General features: G+C 44.3%; 1 long non-coding RNA gene across 2 annotated transcripts in view; it reads right to left on the reverse strand.

Moving 5' to 3' along the window:
- Nucleotides 1-1452: 1452 nt before the first annotated feature.
- Nucleotides 1453-20366, reverse strand: part of LOC102548271 (uncharacterized) — a 19911-nt gene continuing 997 nt past the window's right edge. The window contains exons 2-3 of one of the 2 annotated variants that reach the window (XR_015652365.1): nucleotides 19951-20189; nucleotides 1453-7104 (exon numbers count right to left, since the gene is read on the reverse strand). This is a non-coding gene — a long non-coding RNA (uncharacterized LOC102548271). The remainder of the gene's footprint in view (nucleotides 7105-19950; nucleotides 20190-20366) is intronic. The other variant, XR_015652366.1, reaches the window with a different exon arrangement.

Below are 20366 nucleotides of genomic sequence, written 5' to 3' on the forward strand. Positions count from 1 at the left end.
TGGCTGTGAGCTTCAGAAGGAGGAGCTGGCCTCACACAGCAACAGAGATGCCTTATTGCTGTGGTTCTGCATTCTCTAGAAGTGCATGTGATAGTGTCGAAAAGATGAGACAAAGAGAGGCATAGCTCTTGTCTCTTTGACAAAATCTAATGTATTTCTAAAGCACGCAGAACCACAGCAATAAGGCATCTCTATGCTGTGTGAGAACAACTCCTGGTGACAGAAGCCCCTGCTCAGAACTGCTTTGCAGACAGTGATGGAGAGCTCCAGGGTCTGAAGAGCATTCTCCACTTCCTATTCTCAGAGTGAGGGCTTGATGCATCCAATCAGAGGAGACTTATTAACCCTGACCAGACGAAACATCGTGGTGTATCTTTCGTGTTAACTAACTTCCTCTCTATGGCCGTGTGTTAGCAGTGTGTACACAGAGCAGGGAAAATACGGTCCTCCTTCATTTGACAAATATTCCTGAATGAAACATGGGACTGGAAACATGGTTCAAAATACTCTTTCTAGAGGAGAAGGGCATGGAATCTGGTAGAAGAAAGGGTGCTAGCCCCTGTGCTCTGCCACTCTCTCTCCTCCCTTACTGACCTTGTCTCCAAACTCTACCTCCTGAACAGTCCCTAGCAGAGCCATCTTCTAATGAATACATCTGAGCAATCCAGTCACTCCTCAGAGACTCTCAGTGGTTGATTTCCCTGCTGTCCACAAATAAAGTAAAAACTTCAACGGGTTAGTCAAATCGGCTTCCTTTAAGCTAAGTCCCTCAGGCTCCCCAGTACCATCCCTGTGTCCTTTCTCGCCTCCCTGGAGGTTTAGAGATCCCCAGGGCTCAGGTGCCCAGCTTCTACACTGCAGGCTTTCAATGATCTCTCCCTACCCAGCAGCCGCTCACAGGCTCTGATGTCTCTGTTATGACACAGCTCTCTCCCTTTAAAATCTTCTTATCTCTGTTCTCTAGTTGTTAAAGTCTTTCAAGGTCAAGTCTGTCTCATCCATAAAAATGCCTTGGTTCCTTGCAGCCAGCCTCCTGCAGTGCATTGCTGCTGTCTCTGTTAGGCCTCTCGTTCCTTCTGTCCTTTGTCATGTTGGTTTGATCATACATTTGTTCAGTCCTTAGATATTCTTGGGTGACCAGTCCTGGGCACTGAATCCAGCAGCTGAAGTGAGATTGAGAGTAAGATGGAAATCTGTCCCTTCCTGACTGTAGGGACAGTGAGGAACACCCCTCCTAGGACCTCAAATAACCCGATGGAGGAGGGGATTGATCAGTGGAACCAGCTAGGGCGTCCTGAAGTTGGGGAGGAGAGCAGGCAGTCTGCCTCTCCTGTTGGCTTTTACCAAACTGAGAATGCATTTGGAACGAGTACAGAATTGCTCAGAACAACAGAGGAGATTTTTCAAAAGTGTGGTGAAAACGCCAAGAAAGGAAACAGATTCCTCAGAAAGTTGATTTTTTTCTCTAAGGGGATTGAATGACCCTCTCACAGGGGTCACCCAAGACCGTCAGAAAACACAGATATTTATATTATGATTCACAACAATAGTAAAATAACAATTATGAAGTAGCAATGGATATAATTACATGGTTGGGGGCCACCACAACATGAGGAACTGTATTGAAGGGTCGATTGCACCATTAGGAAGTGAGAACCACTGCTCTAAAGGGAAGCACTGTACAGGAAGATATCTGAGAGGAAGTGGTTCCTGTGGTGCTGAGCTGTACCAGATGACGTTAGAGATCTGTGGGGACAGTCAGCTCTGAGCCCAGAGCACGCCAAGAATCAATCAACTGTATTTGTTCTTAGTATCTTTGCTACTATTTCACCTCTTCCTCTGCGTCTCTATGAAATCATTAACTCCAACTAAGTATAGGACTCCCCCTTCTTTAGGAGAGATACATCCCAAACACCTGTGGAAGCTCTGTATACATCCAGCGGAACCCTATATAAACCGGTTTTTCCCACTCTACAGACATATCTAGATTATTTAGCTTATAAATTACAACCAGTTTAAGAGTAACAAAAATTAACAGCAAAGTAAGACAATTACAATGATATGCTGTAATAGCAGTTATATGAATGTTGCCTCTGCCTCTTTCCAAATTGCTACAAGGCTGGTAGTGTATACTACATGGATAGAGTAAACAGAAAGATGGTGCCTGTCCCATGCAGAATGAAGTGACATGGAGCGACTTCCTCATGCTACTCAGAATGATAATTGAAAATTCATGAACTTTCTGCTTCTGGAATTTTCCGTGACTATTTTTTGATCACAGTCAACTGAAACCATAGGAAGAAAAACCATGGATAGGAACATGCTGTACTTCCTAATCCTTTTACAGCTGGACTCATTGGGCTAGGGAATGTATTAAGAAGAGACAGTATTGGTTGAGTCTACGCTTTTGGTGAGCTTGGAGACAAAGTTGAAGTTGTTCAAAAGGGATGGGCCACAAATGGTAATACTGTTTCCTTGGCACTATCCTGGGTTAGGAACTGGGCTAAGTGTAACCCTGATACATATTATTTCATTTAATCCTTAAAACAACACTCAATCTAGTTGCTATACTTTTACAGATTAGGAAACAGGGGTGTCAAGGACACAACCTGTTTGCTCAAAGTAACACAGTGCATAGAATCTGTATTTTAACCACTCACTTCATGCACTCTACCCATTTCCCACCGTCTTGGTGGCTCTCTGAAAAGGTTAAGGGAGATGTGGCCAAGGATGTTACTCTCAGACACAATAAGAGAACTGAAACACTGGAAAGTTACATAATGTGCCTGTGCACTTGGATGTCGGGATGGGACCCACATCGTCTGGCTGTTACCCAAAGGCTGCTTCCATTGTACATGGCTGATTTAAATGAGCATAACCTCCATGTCATACACAGCTGCTGCTACCATTCCTAGGCTGACGGAACCACCAAGCCCCAGACAGGACTGCAGCCCTCCATGTATATAGCCTTATGCTGTTCTTTCTGGGTTATTCAAAGGGCAGTCAGACTAATGGACAGGAGTGGTTTTGCAACTTAGGTTCAACTTAAAGAGCACAATACCTGTCAGACTTCCATTTTGGAAAGGAACCCTGGTTGGAGCCAGAACCCTGTATTAGGAATGGCTCTGTGATTGGTTTAAAGAGCAGATCAGCCACAATTCAGAAAGACGGTGCAAAAGACGGGGGAAAAGAAAAAGAAAACCTAGATTCCCAAATGGACTTCTGAGAAGTATGAAAGGTTTCTCTGAAATATTTCACTAAAGTCTTTTGAGGCCATTAAGAAAGTGCCCAGGCAGAACCAAAGAGTACATTAACAGTTATTTCTACACAGCAATTGAATTATAGTGTCAGTCTCCTCCTAACTCGAATCACATTGAAGCAGGTATTTTAAAAATCAGATACAAGTGTTCTGGTTTAAAAGACGGTTGGCTGCTCCCCCCTGATACAACCTCCTGACGTCTCCCAGTCAAACCCGTGAGGAAGGAGGAGATGTCACCTATACAAATCCAAAATCCTCAAAAAAGGACTGACAAGTGACAGCTAGAATCCAGGACAAGATGACAACCAGATAAATGTCAATGAAACTGCCCCAGGAATGTAGCTTTTGTCCTCTTGTTCTGATGTTGGAATCAGGGTAAGGCAGCTGGTTACATACAAAGCAGAAATTACAGAAATCAGTGCTCGTGGATCGCTGTCTATGGCATTGCACACTCCAATTGAGCACCAGAACCTCCGACAAGGTCACTATCACACCTTCCACTTCTCAGATGGGGGAACCAGACCATAGAGAGGCACAGAGCCAGCAATTGGAGGAGTTAAGATCACAGTTCATATTTGTTACGTAGGTCTGCCTTCTCTGTGATCCCAGTCCAGAGATCTAAGTTCTTTCTCAGGAATCTAGGCAGCCATGTCTCTACATTGTCCAGTGAGGACAAAAAACAAGGTTGAAATTTCAGTGCCAAAGAGCAAAGCATGTAACTGGGGGATTAAATGCAAGCCAAGACCAAAGATGCTCAACATGCTGATCTAGAATGCTGTGCTATTTGCACATAACCTGAATCAATCTCCTATCTAGTTTAAGTCATTTCTAGATTCCATATGATAGCAAACATAATATAAATATTACAGAAACAGGTGTTTCTTGCATTATTTGAGGAATATGGCAAGAAAAAATATCTGGGCATGCTCAATACAGAGCATACTTTTTCCCTCAAATGTTTTTGATCCTTGGCTGACTTAGTTTGTGTTTTGGGGCCTTTAGATATGAACTAAATTTCTATCTATCTATCTATACCTTTCTCACTCCCCAAGTATATTTTATTATAATTTTGGAGTAACATACATTTAAATATGTTTACCTACAGTAACTGAATGAGAGAATTTAGTTTTAGAGTTCAACTAAAGTTTTAAAAAAATTCATGTACTTTGAGGTACACAGGACCAGCAACGATGGAAAGGTACCTGGAAGGGGTGTGGACGTTTTTAGAAATGCATTTGTGTGTCTATTTATAGGCACATGAGTGTGTCAGGGGCCGCACATGGAGGTTGACACTTGCTATTCTCCTTTATTGTTTTTTGCCTTATGTTAGGAGACGGATCCTTACTAAGCCTAGAACTTGCTGATTCAGCTACACTGGTTCAGAAGCCCTCAGGGACCTTCTTGTTGTCTTCCTAGTTCCACTAGAGGCTCATGCTGCCCCACTCCACACAGGTGCTGGAGATGTGAACTGAAGTCCTCTTGTTTATGGGGAAATCCTTACTGACTGAACCATCTCTCAAGCTCCAAAGTGTGGTGGTTTTGAACTGTGTTCACATTTTTTTAAGTACTCTTCTCTTGAAGTCTAATTCTTCTCTGCCTAGATGACCTGGACTTGTTGACTCTGTAGCAATGGCTAATGTACGTTGACCTGGAATTCAAAGGCACATGGCTTCTTCTTGTCTTCTCTGTTAAATAGTATTTTCTTGGAGTAGGGGACAATGACTCTCTCATTCACTTCAGTACTCCTAAGTACTTACTACATGATAGGGTCCTGAGGCCTCCTGCCATGGACCATGTAACTGCTCTTGGATCAGCTCCAGCCGAGCCTCTGGAGGACAGCAGTCTCAGCAGACGCCTTGGTTAACATTTCAAGACAGACTCCAAGCCAGAACTACCGAGCTAAACAGCTTTCAGGCTCCAGAAATCATGAGACATAGATGATTGCTGCCAAACTGAAGAAGGGAAAAGTTGCTACATTGCAACAGATATTTAAACCATGAGGAGAAGTATTTCTAGAGAGGTGAAGGCTTCTGTTAGGGTGGAGCTTCCAAGCCAGAACTTGACCCAGAGGATGGAGTCAGAGCTAGAACAGTATGGCCCAGGCTGGCACAGAGAGACCGAAGAAAGTCTTCTATCAATGCATAAATGGACTAAGCCCAACACAGGTCAGGGGGCAAGTAAGAACCAGTGCAACAGATTAGCCCTGGTGCAAGAGTAGAGCTGAGCATGTCACAAACAGATGCTATGAAACCAACAAAGAAGAAGTCTATTTAGACTAACCTCACTCCTAAGCAGTGTTCCGATCTGGCTTTGATCAGAGGAGAAGGGTCAGTTGGGCTACACTACATAATATAGGGATGTATCATGTGGATTGGCCCTTTGGCAATTGAGGGAGATGTCTAAACAGCTTATATGTGAGTTGCTGATTTGGTTTTAGGGGGATTGCAACCTAAAGTTGGCAAGGTGTACAGTGCTGAAAGGGAGATGGGCAGGAATTGGGAATAATTGAACTGTAACCCCAAAGACACTGGGGCCTACATCGGTCATCATTGCCAAGTGCCTCCAGAGTCTACCGGAAGGGACTATACTTCCTGTACCACAACTGGCTCAGAAGATGATGCTGCTGAAAGAGTTGCCCAGTAAGATCTAGATGAACTGCAGGCCTTCTTGCTGTCGCCCCTCATCAGGCTAGCCGGGGAGCATGACAACCGATGAGTGGCATTGGGTTCTGGTGTCCTGTACCAACTTGGTGAGGGTGAAGATCAGGGATCCTGGTTTAGGTCAATCCCCCACCACTTTAAGGCAGATTCTCACTCCGTGGCTAAGGCTGGCCCATGGAGAAGAGTCTGGTCTCAAACTTGTGGCAAACGTCCTGCCTTTGCCTTTCCAAGGCTAGGATAAGAGGCATGTCCCACCATTCCAGTCAACATGCTCGTTGATCTCAACTGTCTCCTGTGACCTAGTTAATGTAGAGCTGTATAAAGAGAATTCTGGAACATAGTTCCCGCTAAACTAAGTTGGTACAATACAACGTGCCGGGGAACTTTCAAAGGACAAAATATAATAACAGCAAAACAAAGCACCTAGGAAGCAATCTACCACAACAAAACCAGTCTTGTTCTGGGGAAGCAAGGACAGGTTAGTATTACGGGGGTGGGCTGGGGTGGGGGAAATCTGTTAATATCCTGACAGCTTCTCCATGTCTCCAATGTGAAAACCCACATGATAATTAGCAATAGATGACAAAAAGCATTCAGAAAAAATGCAATATTCATGCATGATCGGGAAAAAGAAACATTCAGAGGAAACGAGGGCTGGGACTGTGATGGCTGATAGTGATTTTCAACAGGGTCTAGAGTCACCTGGGAGACAAGCCTCTGGGTGTGACAAGCCTGTGAGGACATTTCTAGGTTAGGTGAGCTGAGATAGGAAGCCACTCTAACTATGGGCAGCACCATTCCAAGGACTGGTGGGGTCCTGGAACAAATCAGCGGTGGAACGTGAGCATTGCATCGCTGTACGCCTCTTCCGGCTTCCTGGCGGCAGATGCCACGTGACAAGCTGCTCAAATGCCTGCTGCCAGTCCTTCCCCCAGATGAGCCTGCCCTTAAAGTTGCTTGTTGTCAGGTATTCTGTCACAGCAACAGGACAAGTGACAGACACAGGAGGCTACTCAACTCGAAGCATCTCAAGTGGAGAGCCCGTGTCTTCCTTCATGTTGAAACAGCAGAACAGCTCCCATCAGGATTGGGAGGGCAGAGATGCTGGTTGTCCCCATAACTCCGCAGAGCTGCTCTGTGATTTATATCTGCTATGAGAAGACATGGGGCAGAAAAGGAGGATTACTGGAAAAGAAGAGACAAAATTACTGTTATTTGCAGACAATGTGATTATATATCTTTTGAAACTAGAGCTGGAAGCTCTTGACATTAGTTCTTAATGTATAAAATCATGGCATACCAGGAAACAGTACAAACTCCAGTGAGTCTCCTGCACCAGCAGCACACTCAGACAATGTAAATGGGACAGAAATTCAATTACGACTGAAATTAGAAAACATTGATACTTTGTGACATTGACATTTTTAAAGGACACAGATCATTTATTTCATTAAATGTCTGTCAATTGGATCTATCTGTTGTATCTCTCATTAGATCCCAGGTATTCATTTTTGGTAGAAGTTTCTCAGAAACAATGTTGTACCCTTCCCCATACACAGTTCAAGACAAACATGACGTCATCTACCATCCCTGTGTCGAATTCTTTGTTAGCTTAGTGTCCATGGTGTCTTTCTACAATAAGTGACTAGTTTTCTCTTTGTAGTTCATTAAATATCTCATGGTAATTTATTTTGAATGCACATAATTATCCTGTGTTTTGATAAAGTTTTCCTAATCCTCGACTATTTTAAGTGGCAGTTCAGGTGTGGTGAGGTCTGTTTTCTCAGGTGGTACTTATAAGACTAGAACCCAGGCACATGCTCCTAACCCTGCACTTTGCCTCCTGAGGAATGGTAACACTTGTAGTCCTTCTCTACGAATCCAATTCTAGGACTTTATTCTTTAAATTATGAAATAATGAGTAAGGCACTGATGGAAAAAGAACTACTAAATATTGTTATTTATTTGTGTATATGCATTTGGACACGTGTATGCATGTGAGTGCACATGTATGTGTAAACATGTATTTTGTGTAGGTACATGTGTGCATATATGCACGTGTGTGTGTGTGTGCACCCTAGAGATTTAACCCAGAGTATTCTTGCACATGCTAGGCAAGCATTCTACCACTAAGATACATCTCTAGATCTCTCTCTTTTTATTTTTAGAAAAATCTGAGACAGTGTCCAGCCAGGTCTTGAACTTGCATCTGTTGGGAAAAGAGCATCCTGGGGACCAGTGTATGTTCAGACAGCATGGCACTGATAAGGCTATAGCACAGTGCCTCAGCTTCCCACAGAGCTATGGCTACAGGTCTACACTTCAAGTCTGAATACGAGCTTTGAGAACTTGAATGTGCTTATTGAATGTGGGCTTTGGAAACACCGCCATTTTGGCAGTATTTGTTTCCAAGGTTAGGTTTGTTTTGTTCCCCTGGCCATGAAACCCAGTGTCTAAAGCATGCTAGGAAGGTCCTTCTACTGAATAAATCCACTATTCCCTACAAGAGTAGTTTATTAGGTAATTCTTTTTCTTTGCTCTATTCTTCCTGTGTTTGACAATAATGTAGTTTCGCTATAGTATTAATAAATGCTTAGAGAAACCCCATGTATAAGCCATTTCTCCTGCCATATCTTCTTGTGCAATCTTATTGACGTGTTACCTTTTTTGAAGTCAGGCCCAGGAGTCCGTGGAGCAGCTTACAGAATAGGTGGGATCACTGAGCTCTGTTCCACAGCTGTCCGAGTGTGACATTTGATCCTGGCACATCCGTCTGGTCATACTACCTCGTTCAGCCTGATAAACCTAATAACCAGCAGTTGCCCCAGGATTCTTTGCGGGGTATTCGTGTGTACCATCTCACTCACAATGTGAGGACTTCTTGCAGTGGGTTTAATCTGATTGTGGAGAAAATCTTTAAGGTTTCATTGGAAACTGAAGTCACCAAGCCTCGACAGAGCTGCCTTCACTGGCTGAGAACACACTGTAGTAGACCGATCAGGGTGTGAGTGATTTATCTGTTCTTTCTCAGCACTTGACTGTTGGCCCAAACCAAACCCTGGGTAAGCTCCCACCATGTGAACTGTGCTGAGTGACCAGAACTGAGGGATTTGTGGACCAAAGGCTTGCATTTGAGACCTGGGTCATTCTGAGACACCGGGATTTTATTTCTCTGTGCTTTATTTTCCTCATCTTCCAAAAACGGTTGTGAAGAATTGATTTAATTGTGTTATCCCATAGTTCTGCAGTTGGTATGGTACTTTCTTCCATGCCTGTCACCCGAGGTTCCTTCAAGATACAGAAATTCCAACAGCCCCCATGCCCTTGTATAGTAAAGTCAGAATCATAAGGTTCCTGAGCAAGTTCATATCATAAGGGAGACCACCTTTATTTTTGCCCTGACAATCGTAAGCATTGAGGAAAACCTTGCATTTTCCATCATTCCAGCAGAAACTTGGGTGTCTAAGCATGGTCCAGTTCTTCATTGTCAACTTGCTTCCCACCCCAGCCCCACTGAGAGATAGTTGGCCATGCTGCACAGAGCCTTGATGAATGAGGGCACAGCTGTTAGACATAAAGCACGAGGGCGGGTCACAGTACTTCATACAAACAATGTCTCAGATCAACACTCTGCAGTGACCTGGGAGAAATGGGTGACAAGGAGAGTTCATACCCCCAATTCCTCCACAGATCATGCCTTGGGCTTCCCTCTGCAAGAATAGCCTTCTTGATGGACTCTACACTAAACCCCGGCCTTTCCAGGAAGGGTCATAGCAAACCCTTTGAATAAAATGAGCTCCTTACAGAACAAAGTCAGATTCTTTTTAATCAACTTCATAAATGCTTGTGTTTTAACCAAATCTACCCAACCCTTCCCCTTCCATTCTTCCCCATTCCTCTCACTTTCCCTTCCACCTGCATATTCTCTCTCTCTCTCTCTCTCTCTCTCTCTCTCTCTCTCTCTCTCTCTCTCCCTCCTTCTCTCCCTCCCTCCCTTCCTCCTTCCCTCCCCCCTCTGAGACTACTTAGTGCTGCCTCTGTGTACACTGGTGAAGGAATGTTGTAGGGGTTTGAATAGGAATGACCCCCATAAACTCATGTATTTTAATGCTCGGCCCATAGGAAGTGGCCCATTGTTAGGAGGTATGGCCTTGTTGGAGAAAGTGTGTCACTGTCGGGGTGGGCTTTGAGGTCTCATATGCTCAAGCCATACCCCCTGTGGTTCACAGTCACTTCTGTTGCTTATGGACCAAGATGTAGAACTCTCAGCTCCTTGTCCAGCACCATGTCTGCCCAAAGGTCACCATGATGATAATGGATTAAACCTCTGAACTGTAAGCCAGCCCCAATTAAATGCTGTCCTATATAAGAGTTGCTGTGGTCATAGTATCTCTTCACAGCAATGAAACCTTAACTGAAGTAATCATCTACTAGGATAGTTATCTACTAGAGGATGAAAAGCCTCCCAGAGGCTGCATCTCTGAAGAAAACGGACTCTCTTTTCTCCATCAGCCATTAATTTCCAATAGCTTCATAGAGGCAGGAGTGACTTCATGAGTCCCTCCCTAATCTGTGCTGGGGTTTTGGCTAGCTTGATCTTGTGCAGGTCTTGTGCATGCAGTCACAGTGAGCTCATGTGTGTACAAGGAACCTTTCATGTCTAGAAAATGCAGTTTCCCTACAGACATACACTTCCTCTGGCTTACAATCCACCTGCCCACTCTTCCGTAGAGATCCCTGAACCTTGGGAGGAGGTGGTACCCTATTCCTCTACCCCCTCCCAACTTCATACTAATCCTTGCATTTTTCATCTGAGGTCTGCTTTGAGTAAAGCTTGATGCTATCACTAAAATTTTAAGGTTTCTAGTTATTTTTATTATATCAGAGACTAGAAGAAAACCATGTGCGTTAGGCATGAGTGGTAGTAGGATTCAAGCATATTCTATCCATTAACCTACACCAAGTTGGGAACTGTCTTATTTTCAGTTTGCCAAGAGAGAAGAACCTCTCATGGATTAAATGTATACTTGAGGCACACACCTAGACAGTCTTCTTGATGTAGTTTGTGATTCTTGGTTTTGTTTTGTTTCTGCTGTGCCTTGGCTCCTCAGTCTCTGGAATTCTGAGTAAGTTGGAGTCTCTCTTTACTCTGCCAATATAGGAATGTGCATTCATTCAGCAATATTTGCTGAATGTCCTCTTCGTGTTAAGATTATATGAGGCACTAGGAATTCACCATTGAACAGACAAAATATGTGTAAATGGCTTTACTTTCTGATGAGGAAGTCTGATAGAAAACCAAATGAAATGTACAATGCCTAGGAGAACTCCATTAGCAGATAGCCTAAGTTTGGGATGTGGTTACTTTTGAGATGCCATTTTTACCTGTGACAAAATACGTGACAAAAGAAATTTAAGGAAGGCAGGGTTGTTTTGGCTCGAGGCTTGAAGGTACAGTCCACAGAGATGTCATGGTTTCAGGAATAGGAGGTACCATTTCATCTACTAGAATACAGTGACGGATGCTGGTCCTCAGCTTGCTTTCTCCTTTTTATTCAGTCAGGGCCCCAGCTCAGGGAATGGTGCCGCCCAGAGTGGGCCTTTCCACCATCTTTAGCTTAATCTAGATAGTTCATAACAGACATATCTAGAGATTTGTATACAAGGTGATTCTAGATCCTGTCAAGTGGACAGTCAAATTAAATCATCGCACCCGTTAAACATCCAAGTGAAGATGCCTACAGGATTGGGGCTTGATGCCAAGGGAGAGTGATTTACAGCAGTTCACACTGTACAGAGTCATCTGAGAAAACAGGGTTGTTTTTTCTATGGGTCAGTAGCCTTTAGGCTTGTGCCTGACAGATCCTGTGCAGAAACCTGCAGGCATAAGAAACAGGGTATCTGGAAAACTGTGACAGGCTCAGTGTGGCCAGAGGGTGAGATCTGAGGGAGGAAATGTTCAGAGAAAGACTGGAAGTAGCTGAGAGAGGATCAGATGGGTGGAGGCCACTTGGAAATTGTACAGATGGGAATGGAAGGACCACAAAATGGTTTTAATGAGGGAAAAACATAGTTTTTTGTTGGTGTGACAAAGCGCCTGACAAATTTGACTCACAGTTTGAGGGTACAGTCATTAGAGTAGGGAAGACATGAGGGCAAGAAGGAAGGAAGTGGGTGGCCACATTGCAGCCACAGCCAGGGAGCAGACATAGCAAATGCCACTCACTTTTATTTAGCCTGGGACCCTAGCACTCAGGATGGGATGCCCACGCTTAGGATGAATCTTTTCACTTCAGTGAACCTAATCTAAACTTCTTCAGAGACGTGCCTAAGGGTCATTCTCTGGTTGATTTTGTATTCTGTGAAGCTGACAATCAACATTAATTATCACAGAAGGCTTAAGCTGAAAGCTCTGGCTTCAGTACAGGCTGCCTGACGCAAGTCACAGCTGCAGCTCAGATGACTGAGACTGGAGGTCTTCATGAAGTGAGGGGGAGCTGGAGAAAGACACGCAGGCCCCAGCTGCCTATGGAGGCACAAGCAACAAGACTTACTGGCTGATGGGCACTGGGTGTGAGCAGGTGAGAGAAAGCAGCCTGACATGTCCACGGTTCTGGCTTAGGCACTGGAAAGGAAGCTGATGAGGGAAGGTGGAAGGTGAGTTCATTTTTACATAAGTTGAGTTTCAAGTTAACTGTGGCAAGTTCAGGAAGACAAATGAGCAATACATACACCTGAAACTAACTCTCTCCCTCTCCCTCTCCCTCTCCCTCTCCCTCTCCCTCTCCCTCTCCCTCTCCCTCTCCCTCTCCCTCTCCCTCTCCCTCTCCCTCTCTGTCTTCCTCCCTCCCCCTCTCTCTTTCTCCCTCTCTCCTTCTCTCTGTTCTCCCTCCCTCCTCTCTCCCTTTCCTTCCCTACTCTCTCTCTTGGATGCATACACATGCATGTACAAACACACACACACACACACACACACACACACACACACACAAACACACACACAAACACACACACACACCCCACAGGGCTAGTGCAGAGTATGCAAATTAATGGATCAGAAGTTCAAGGCACACTACATTATATCTATACTCTTTAACAAACTCCTGAGGTGAACTTTAACTTTTCTGTTTCCCACACAGCCCCTTGCTCTGAGCCACATATATCCATTTGTGTGATATTTGGGGTCTTTGCACACCAAATAGGTAGGTCCATTTAGGTCTCATTCATCAGCTGAAGGATGTGCATGTGAGCATGTGAAGAGAGGCTGAGTGCCGCCCCTGGAAGCCTTCTGAGATGTGCCACACAGGCTGAAAAGAGAACACTTCACCTTGTTTTTGTGGCTTTTGCAGCAAAGACATTTGGGGATGGTTTTGCATTAAATTAAAACCCAAGAAAGTCATCAACACAATAAAAATCAGGTTTTAGGAGCTGAGAGGTCAGACAGGCCAGGGGGATTTTTAATGCATGAAAATATTGGCATTTTATGTCTGTCAGGTGAGGAAGCATTCAGTTCCCACGTGTTATTTTCCAAGAAGACCCAGTCAGGTTAAAAGGTGGTTATAGCTCTCTCCACAAGAAGTCACACAGAACATCACAAAACACGAAGTTTTTTTTGCTATTACTTTTTGTTCTTCTGGGAGTCAAGGGAAGAAAGGCAAAGGGATTTCTATTGATTCTCAAAAGAGGCTTCCCGTGTGCTCTGATTCCAGATACAGGGACAGAAAAGAGGCTTTTGAAAGAAATGTGGAAAAAAATAATAGATAAGTAGTTGTTTCTCGTGGAAATTGTTATGCCATGTAATTTTGAAACATTTTAAATCTCTAGACAGAAGTCCAGTGAAATGCAATAATTTCATTGTAGAACGCACCGGAAATAATATTTAACCCTGCGACCATGCATCGTAGGAAGAAAAATTATATGGTAGAATTGTGTGGGATCACGTTCCATCGTCTGCCAAGCTGACTGCCACAGAGTACCGCAGGAATAGTACCACCCTTTCAATGCCATTGTGTATGGCTTAACTATGAGATAGGACCTGTACATTTACACAAAGGAGAAAAGGAAAACCACTTCCCAAGTTTGTTTCCATGGCAACCATTTTTCATACTTTCTTCTGTGTGTCTAAACATGAGCAAGTTTCTGCCGGAGGGGGTAGGACATAATAATCCTTCAAACTACCTGTGTGTTATTAGCACTTTGTTGATCGGAGCCATTCACGAGGCATTGTGTGAGAACCTGACAGGGAGATGCCGGTGAGCGGGGGCCTGAGGTCCTGCCTTGCGTACCACAGTGGCTGCGCGTAGATGTAGCACTTCAATAGAGGTGCATCTGAATGATGGAAGGGAGCGACCCACAACCCCAAGCCCTGCCCTTGAACTTGAGATAGATATTTCACTTTGGCCTTGAATGGCTGTTGGACTGTGTCAGACAGAGAGCAGGGGTTGGGACAGAGAAATGAGCTGGAGATGAAAAGCCATCCGTATAGGGGACAGTAAAGGAGCAATGCCATTGAGAAAAGGCAGAGGGGGCGTGGTGAGAATTGCCCGTGTCTAATTCAAGTGTAAGAATTTGATCCTGAAAAATGATTGGGCCCCCTAGTGTAAGAGGCTACATGACGTCATCATGCCCTCATGACTACGAACAAGCTGGGAAGGTTGGGAAGAGTTGTGGAGATCGAAGTAGAGAGACCGAGAGAAAGATTCCTCAGGTCGTCTGAAGATCCAAGAACGTGTGGAGATGTGTCAGCGCCCTTCCTTTCATTCTCTCGCACTTCGCTTATTAATCTTGTCCAAACTTAGCATTGAACCAGAGAGAATCCCTTGTTTCAATTCTGCTGACAAGGAAGTTGGTCGTGAAGCGAATGGTAGCCAGCCCGGATTTACAGAGCTCCGGTTGGTAGGGCTGGAATTGGAACCTAGGCACTCAGATTTCAGGGACTGGATGAACAATTATCTATTGTGGCACTGTCACCATCTTGAGGTGTTTGCTGGAGAGTGATGAGTTCCATTCTCTTTGTGTCTCAGACTGTTCACCTGAGAGGCTGGAACCATGCAGGAGGTGCATGAGTTTGGACCCTGCTGGGGGACTCAGTGGAGTCCACAGCGGCCCTCAGAGGAGGAACTGAGGGACTATGAAGTCCCTTACTGCTTGACAGTTTCTCTGGCTTCCCTTCCCTCCTTGGGATGTGAGCATCATCCCTCGTCTGTAGCTAGTAAGCCCTTAAGGTTGGGTCCTTCTGACTGTGTCCCTGTTCCCTGCAGCCAACTCTTTTTGTACATTGCAGAATTGCTGTGCTGTGTTCTTGTGTGTGAGCTTCATGTGTGCTCAGTGGTAAATCACACAAGAGCCAGATTTAAAAAATGTCAAGGGAATGATCAAATCCACAAGGAGGCTTAGCATAGAAATTTGATTTCTTTGCTCGTAATTTACAATAATGTTTTAAAATAAGCTGTTTGCTTGCCTTCTACCTTTTACCCCCCTAACCTCCATGAAAAGGGCTCTAAACTCAACTGACTTCAGATCGTTCACTTAAAGTACCTGGCCATCCTTCATTCATCAGTTGTGTGTAGGATCCAGGTACTATTTTTGCTAATAACTGTCATGTGGGAAGGGGGAAGGGGTAAAGACACAGAGACAGAGCTGGGGTGTTCCACTACGCAGAAGAAAGAGCCTTCAAAAACCATATCCTTTTCTATTTTGACAGTGAGCTATGCCAGGTGGCCAATTTGAATGACCATTAATCAGGGCAATGGAATGTCAAAGGAGTCAGGAATCATTAGGAAAGGCATTGTCCCTGGAAGGTTTTGCAATTTGCCAAATTAATTCTTACTGAAGAGAATCATAAGGTTCCAAGTGACATATGTGTCCCATTTACTTCATCAAAGCCAGAGTGGCTGGGCTCCAAGGCACCTGGTAGGAGCCAGAGGTCAGTCAGACTGGAGGGTCTTCATCCCAAAGGGTCAGCTCCAAGATGGGCCATCTTAAGGACAGCAGAGGGACAGTATCTATCTGCAGGAGTGAGGGTGAAGTAAGGAGCATAATGAGTTGAAAGCCCTAGGGACTGGTGTCAGCCAGGGGCAGGTCATACTTGCAAGGCTGCCATGGCTTGGCAGAAGCCTGGCTCCACATATTCAATAAGGAGAAGCTTCTAATCAAAGAAAAGTGCCCAGTCTTCGAGGGACAGAGTTTAACTTGCTCCCCCAGAGAGCTCGAACATTTCGATTAAACCGTAAAACTGTCATAAAAGGCAGCATGAAGATTAATAGATAATGTTCTTTAGCACTTTAATTTTGTAGAATTCAAAATGTAAGAAAATGAATTTCCTGGCCTCTCGCCAAAGCAGATATAAATAAATAGCGATCTAGGTTCTAATTCCTGAGAATTTTAATAAAGAGAAATATTTATGGTTCGAAATTACCCCTGAAATTATGCAGAAGAGAATAGATAGTTTATGACTTCAGAGAACAAAAAGAAACTTGCAAATACTTGGTGTTGGCAGATCAATTAAGTGGCAATACATGCTACATTATAATTTTAATCACCATGAAATTAAAATATGGTAATGAGCGTTAACATGACTTCATCCTTTCAAACTATGATTTAATTTATGGGATTCTTCTTGACTGCTGCCTTATTTCTCGGGTTCTTTCTGTCCTGTTCCCCAGGCATCTTTAGATTATACCCTTTCCAGTAGATATTATTCAAGACAGCCACTAACTAAATGAGCTCCTCTTTCCTTATCAATTAAGGATCTTGTAGGCTATTCTTACTCATTTTAATTTAGTTCTTTTCCCTGCATAAAATATGCAGGGAATTAGAATAACCTTTTTTTTTAAACAGAAAGGCCCCTCTTTGGTTTCCATATGGTGTACTTTTCCCACTGACACATAAAAGCAGGCCAAATGTCAATTTGCTTTTCTCAAGGTCACCAAGAGCATATTTGAGGGAAGGGGCAGAGTCTGTTCTTGGTGTCATTGTGGCTGCCACACAGACAGTGCTATTTCCCTTGCCTCTCTGTTGTGCACCTGTGATGTCACAACTCCACTGTGTCCTCAGTGAGGAGGTCAGCTGGCAAAGACCAGTTCCCCCTTTGCCATTAAAACCCTTCACTCTAAGCACCTATTTACAACACTCCTTGTTGGCGGGTCTAAAGCTTATGTTCAAAAGGCAAGAAAATGGTTTAGTAGGAAATCAGAAAGAGCCCTCAGCTCTCCTAAGAGGAAAGAACAAAGCACGAAGTAGCTCTCTTCTCCCCGGTTCCCATTGTGCGCTGTCCTTTCCTACATCAGCAATTCTCTGCTTCTGCAGCACCAACTGAACAGGACGTCCAGCATCTCAAGTAAGCTCTCACATTAACTATCCAGAGTTAGTGCCATCCCCTCAGTGAGGACTCCATCCTGTAAGACTGCTTTGGACACCAGACACAAGTCCTGGGTTTCCACATCTAACTAATCTTTTTAAAAAGATTTATTTCGTTTTATGTTTATGAGTGTTTTGTTTGCATGTTTGTCTCTGCACCACATGTGTGCCTGGTGCCTCTAGAGGCCAGAAGACAGTGTTCCTGTCGGAACTGAAGTCACAGATGTCTGTGGGCCACATGTGGGTGCTAGGAATTGAACCCCTGTCCCCTGAAAGAGCAACAAGTGCTCTTAAACTCTGAGCCATCTTTCCAGTCCTTCTTATCCACCAGCTCTGAATCAGAGTTTATATTAATTCATGAGAAGAACTCATATAACTCAAGAGCCCTGACAAGCCCTGTTCTTGCTGTTGGATTCCTATAAAGCAGTGGTTCTTAACCTGTGGGTCACAAGCCCTTTGGGGGTTGCATATCAGAGATACCCTGCATATAAAATATTTACATTACAATTCATAATAGTAGGAAAATTACAGTTAGAAAATAGCCACAAAATAATTTTATCTTGGGGTCACCACAACATGAGGAACTGTTGTATTAAAGGGTTGCAACATTAGGAAGGTCGAGAACCACTGTGTATATATCACACGAAGGATACACTTTCAAAAGCCAAATGGAAGAGGTCCATCATGGAGGAAAGTCAGGGCAGGAAGGCAAGGCAAGCACCCGAAGATAGAAACTGAAGGATGTGATGATATTGACTTCTCCTTGAGCTCATGTTTAGCTACTTTATACCTTCCAGGACTACCTGCCCAGGGTGGCGCCACTTAGAATGGGCTGAAGCCTTGCACATCAATCATCAATCAAGAAAAATCGGCCCAGACTTGCCCACAACTCAGTCTGATGGAGGCATTTGCTCAGTTGAGGATTCCTCTTCTGGGATGACCCCAGCTTGTGCCAAGTTGACAAGGAGCACACTGAGAAAGTACTTTGGCTCATACTTTGAAGGATTCGTCCATATTGAAGCATGGAAGGCTGTTTACATAGTGATGAACCCTTGAGAACAAGAGTTGAGCTATAACATTCAAAGTCCAGCCCCAGTGACTTACTTCTGCCGATTCCTAAGGATTCAATGTGGTTTCTAAATGGTACCAGTGTCTGGGAAATAGTCATTCAAAACATGGGCTTGTGAGGGACCCTTCAGATTCCAACCCTAACACAAGCTCAGGTACACTTTCTGTCTGTCTTCTGGGCTGCTTCTGCATCCTGCACAGCCCCATCAACTTTTATCAGGACAAAGGCATATACATGAGCTTCTCCTGACAACAGCACTGTGAAAGTCAGTCTCCTAGTCCCCTTCCCTTAGCTGAATTTTAAGAACAGATGTGGTCTCCTGAGGTTGGCAGCTCCCCACACACCCTGACAATACTTCACCATCCTCGTTACCCAAGGGCACACAATGGACATGTGTTGATCTGAACCAAACTGGATTTCACTGTAGTGAATATTTTTTTCTATTTACTGCCTGCCTTTAATTTGGGTTGTGTGGAATTTTGACATAGAGTAGTTTTTTAATTTTTATGGAGTTGAAAGTATTGATCTTTGTGTGATTTCTTCTATTGATTTTGAGTTTAAAAGATGAAGGACTGGTTTTTAAGAGACTTCTGACTGAGCTGAGAAATGTTGCCGTCTCACCCTTCTTGTTGAGAGGAGAGACACTGTGAGGCAGAGACAAAGGAGACGGTGCAGCATCCGTCCTCAGAAAGCCACTGCTCTTTCCTGTTCTTCCCAGCAAAGAATGGTGTCTGGGTCAAATGCACAGGTAACATTTTGTATCTCGGTTTTTATGGTTTCCATCAGTCCGTGAAAGCAACAGTCTTTGGGCTAAGCAATTCCATTTTTGGGCCTCAAAGGACAGTCTCTGTGTTAAGAGCTCTTGGATGAAAGAAAAATAGCAACTTGGGCTGTTTTACTGTTTGCTTATTTTATTTTCTAAATAGGTAAAATGGCAAACTGGTTCAGCAGCCTTGGCTGGCCTGGCTCAGGGATCTGCCCTTTGGGTCCCTGTCTGAAATGTTAGCTCTCCCACTGGGGCCAGCTCCAGGGTCAAGGCCTTGGTAAGAACCTTCTCTGGGCAGCTTCCTCTATTTCTAAACGTCTCCCCTCCCCCATCCATACATGTCTGTGTATAGCAAGCCCACAGCAAGCTCACAGAAGGCCTAGATGGTCTCTCCTTCAGTGATTCATTTGCGGTTCAAGCATAACTAGGTTAACACCAACGGGCTCTCTGCTAATAGTGAGCAACATAGGCGTGAGCTGGGTCCTAATGGAACCCATAGCCCAGCAGGGGAGCCTGTCACTTAATAAGTAACTAATTACACATTTAATTGCAAACTTGCAGGTTGCTACGAAAGAAACTGTGTAGGAGGATAAAAGAATGCATAAAAGAGGGGTGAGGGGAAAGTATTCAAGAGAAACTTCATCGGGAATGACATTTTAAGGTTGAGCGAGTAGGTGGCAGCTAAGTAGCATGGAAGATGGGGGGAGAGGGGACACCAGGCAGGAGAGGACATGTGCAAAGTCCCTGGGCCATATGGCTGGCTAAGGATGCCGCCCTGCCGACAGAGGGTACCAGCGCCGGAGTCATAGTTAAGGACAGTTAAGGAAATGGTACTCACTGAATAGGCGATATGATAATGTGTGTGATGATGCCTCTCTTCAGTGTTCTGATGTGCTCAGCTTTTGATACGGAAGCATCTGGACTGAGATTGACATCTGCCAATCCACTGGCGAGACAGATTAGGATCATGCTGAAAAAAGAGCTCTGGAGTCAGACGGAGTTTAAGTCAGCGTCCTTTATACCAGGTGTGCGATCCTGGGGGCCTCGCTTACTTTTCCTATGCTCTTTTTCTTTCCTCTGAAAAATAAAACCATCACAATGATTAGAATGGTGAAAATAAAGAGTTCCGATCTCAGAGAGGTCTGCAGCTCCTCATATGAGCTGCAACGAGACTTTTAAAACATCTTATCCTAGGCCAAGAGTGGTGGTGCACGTTCAGTCCCAACACCAAGGCCCGTGTGACCAGCTCAGAAG

This window comes from Rattus norvegicus, chromosome 1, assembly GCF_021556685.1.
Source record: "Rattus norvegicus strain SHRSP/BbbUtx chromosome 1, alternate assembly SHRSP_T2T, whole genome shotgun sequence".
NCBI classification, from domain to species: domain Eukaryota; kingdom Metazoa; phylum Chordata; class Mammalia; order Rodentia; family Muridae; genus Rattus; species Rattus norvegicus.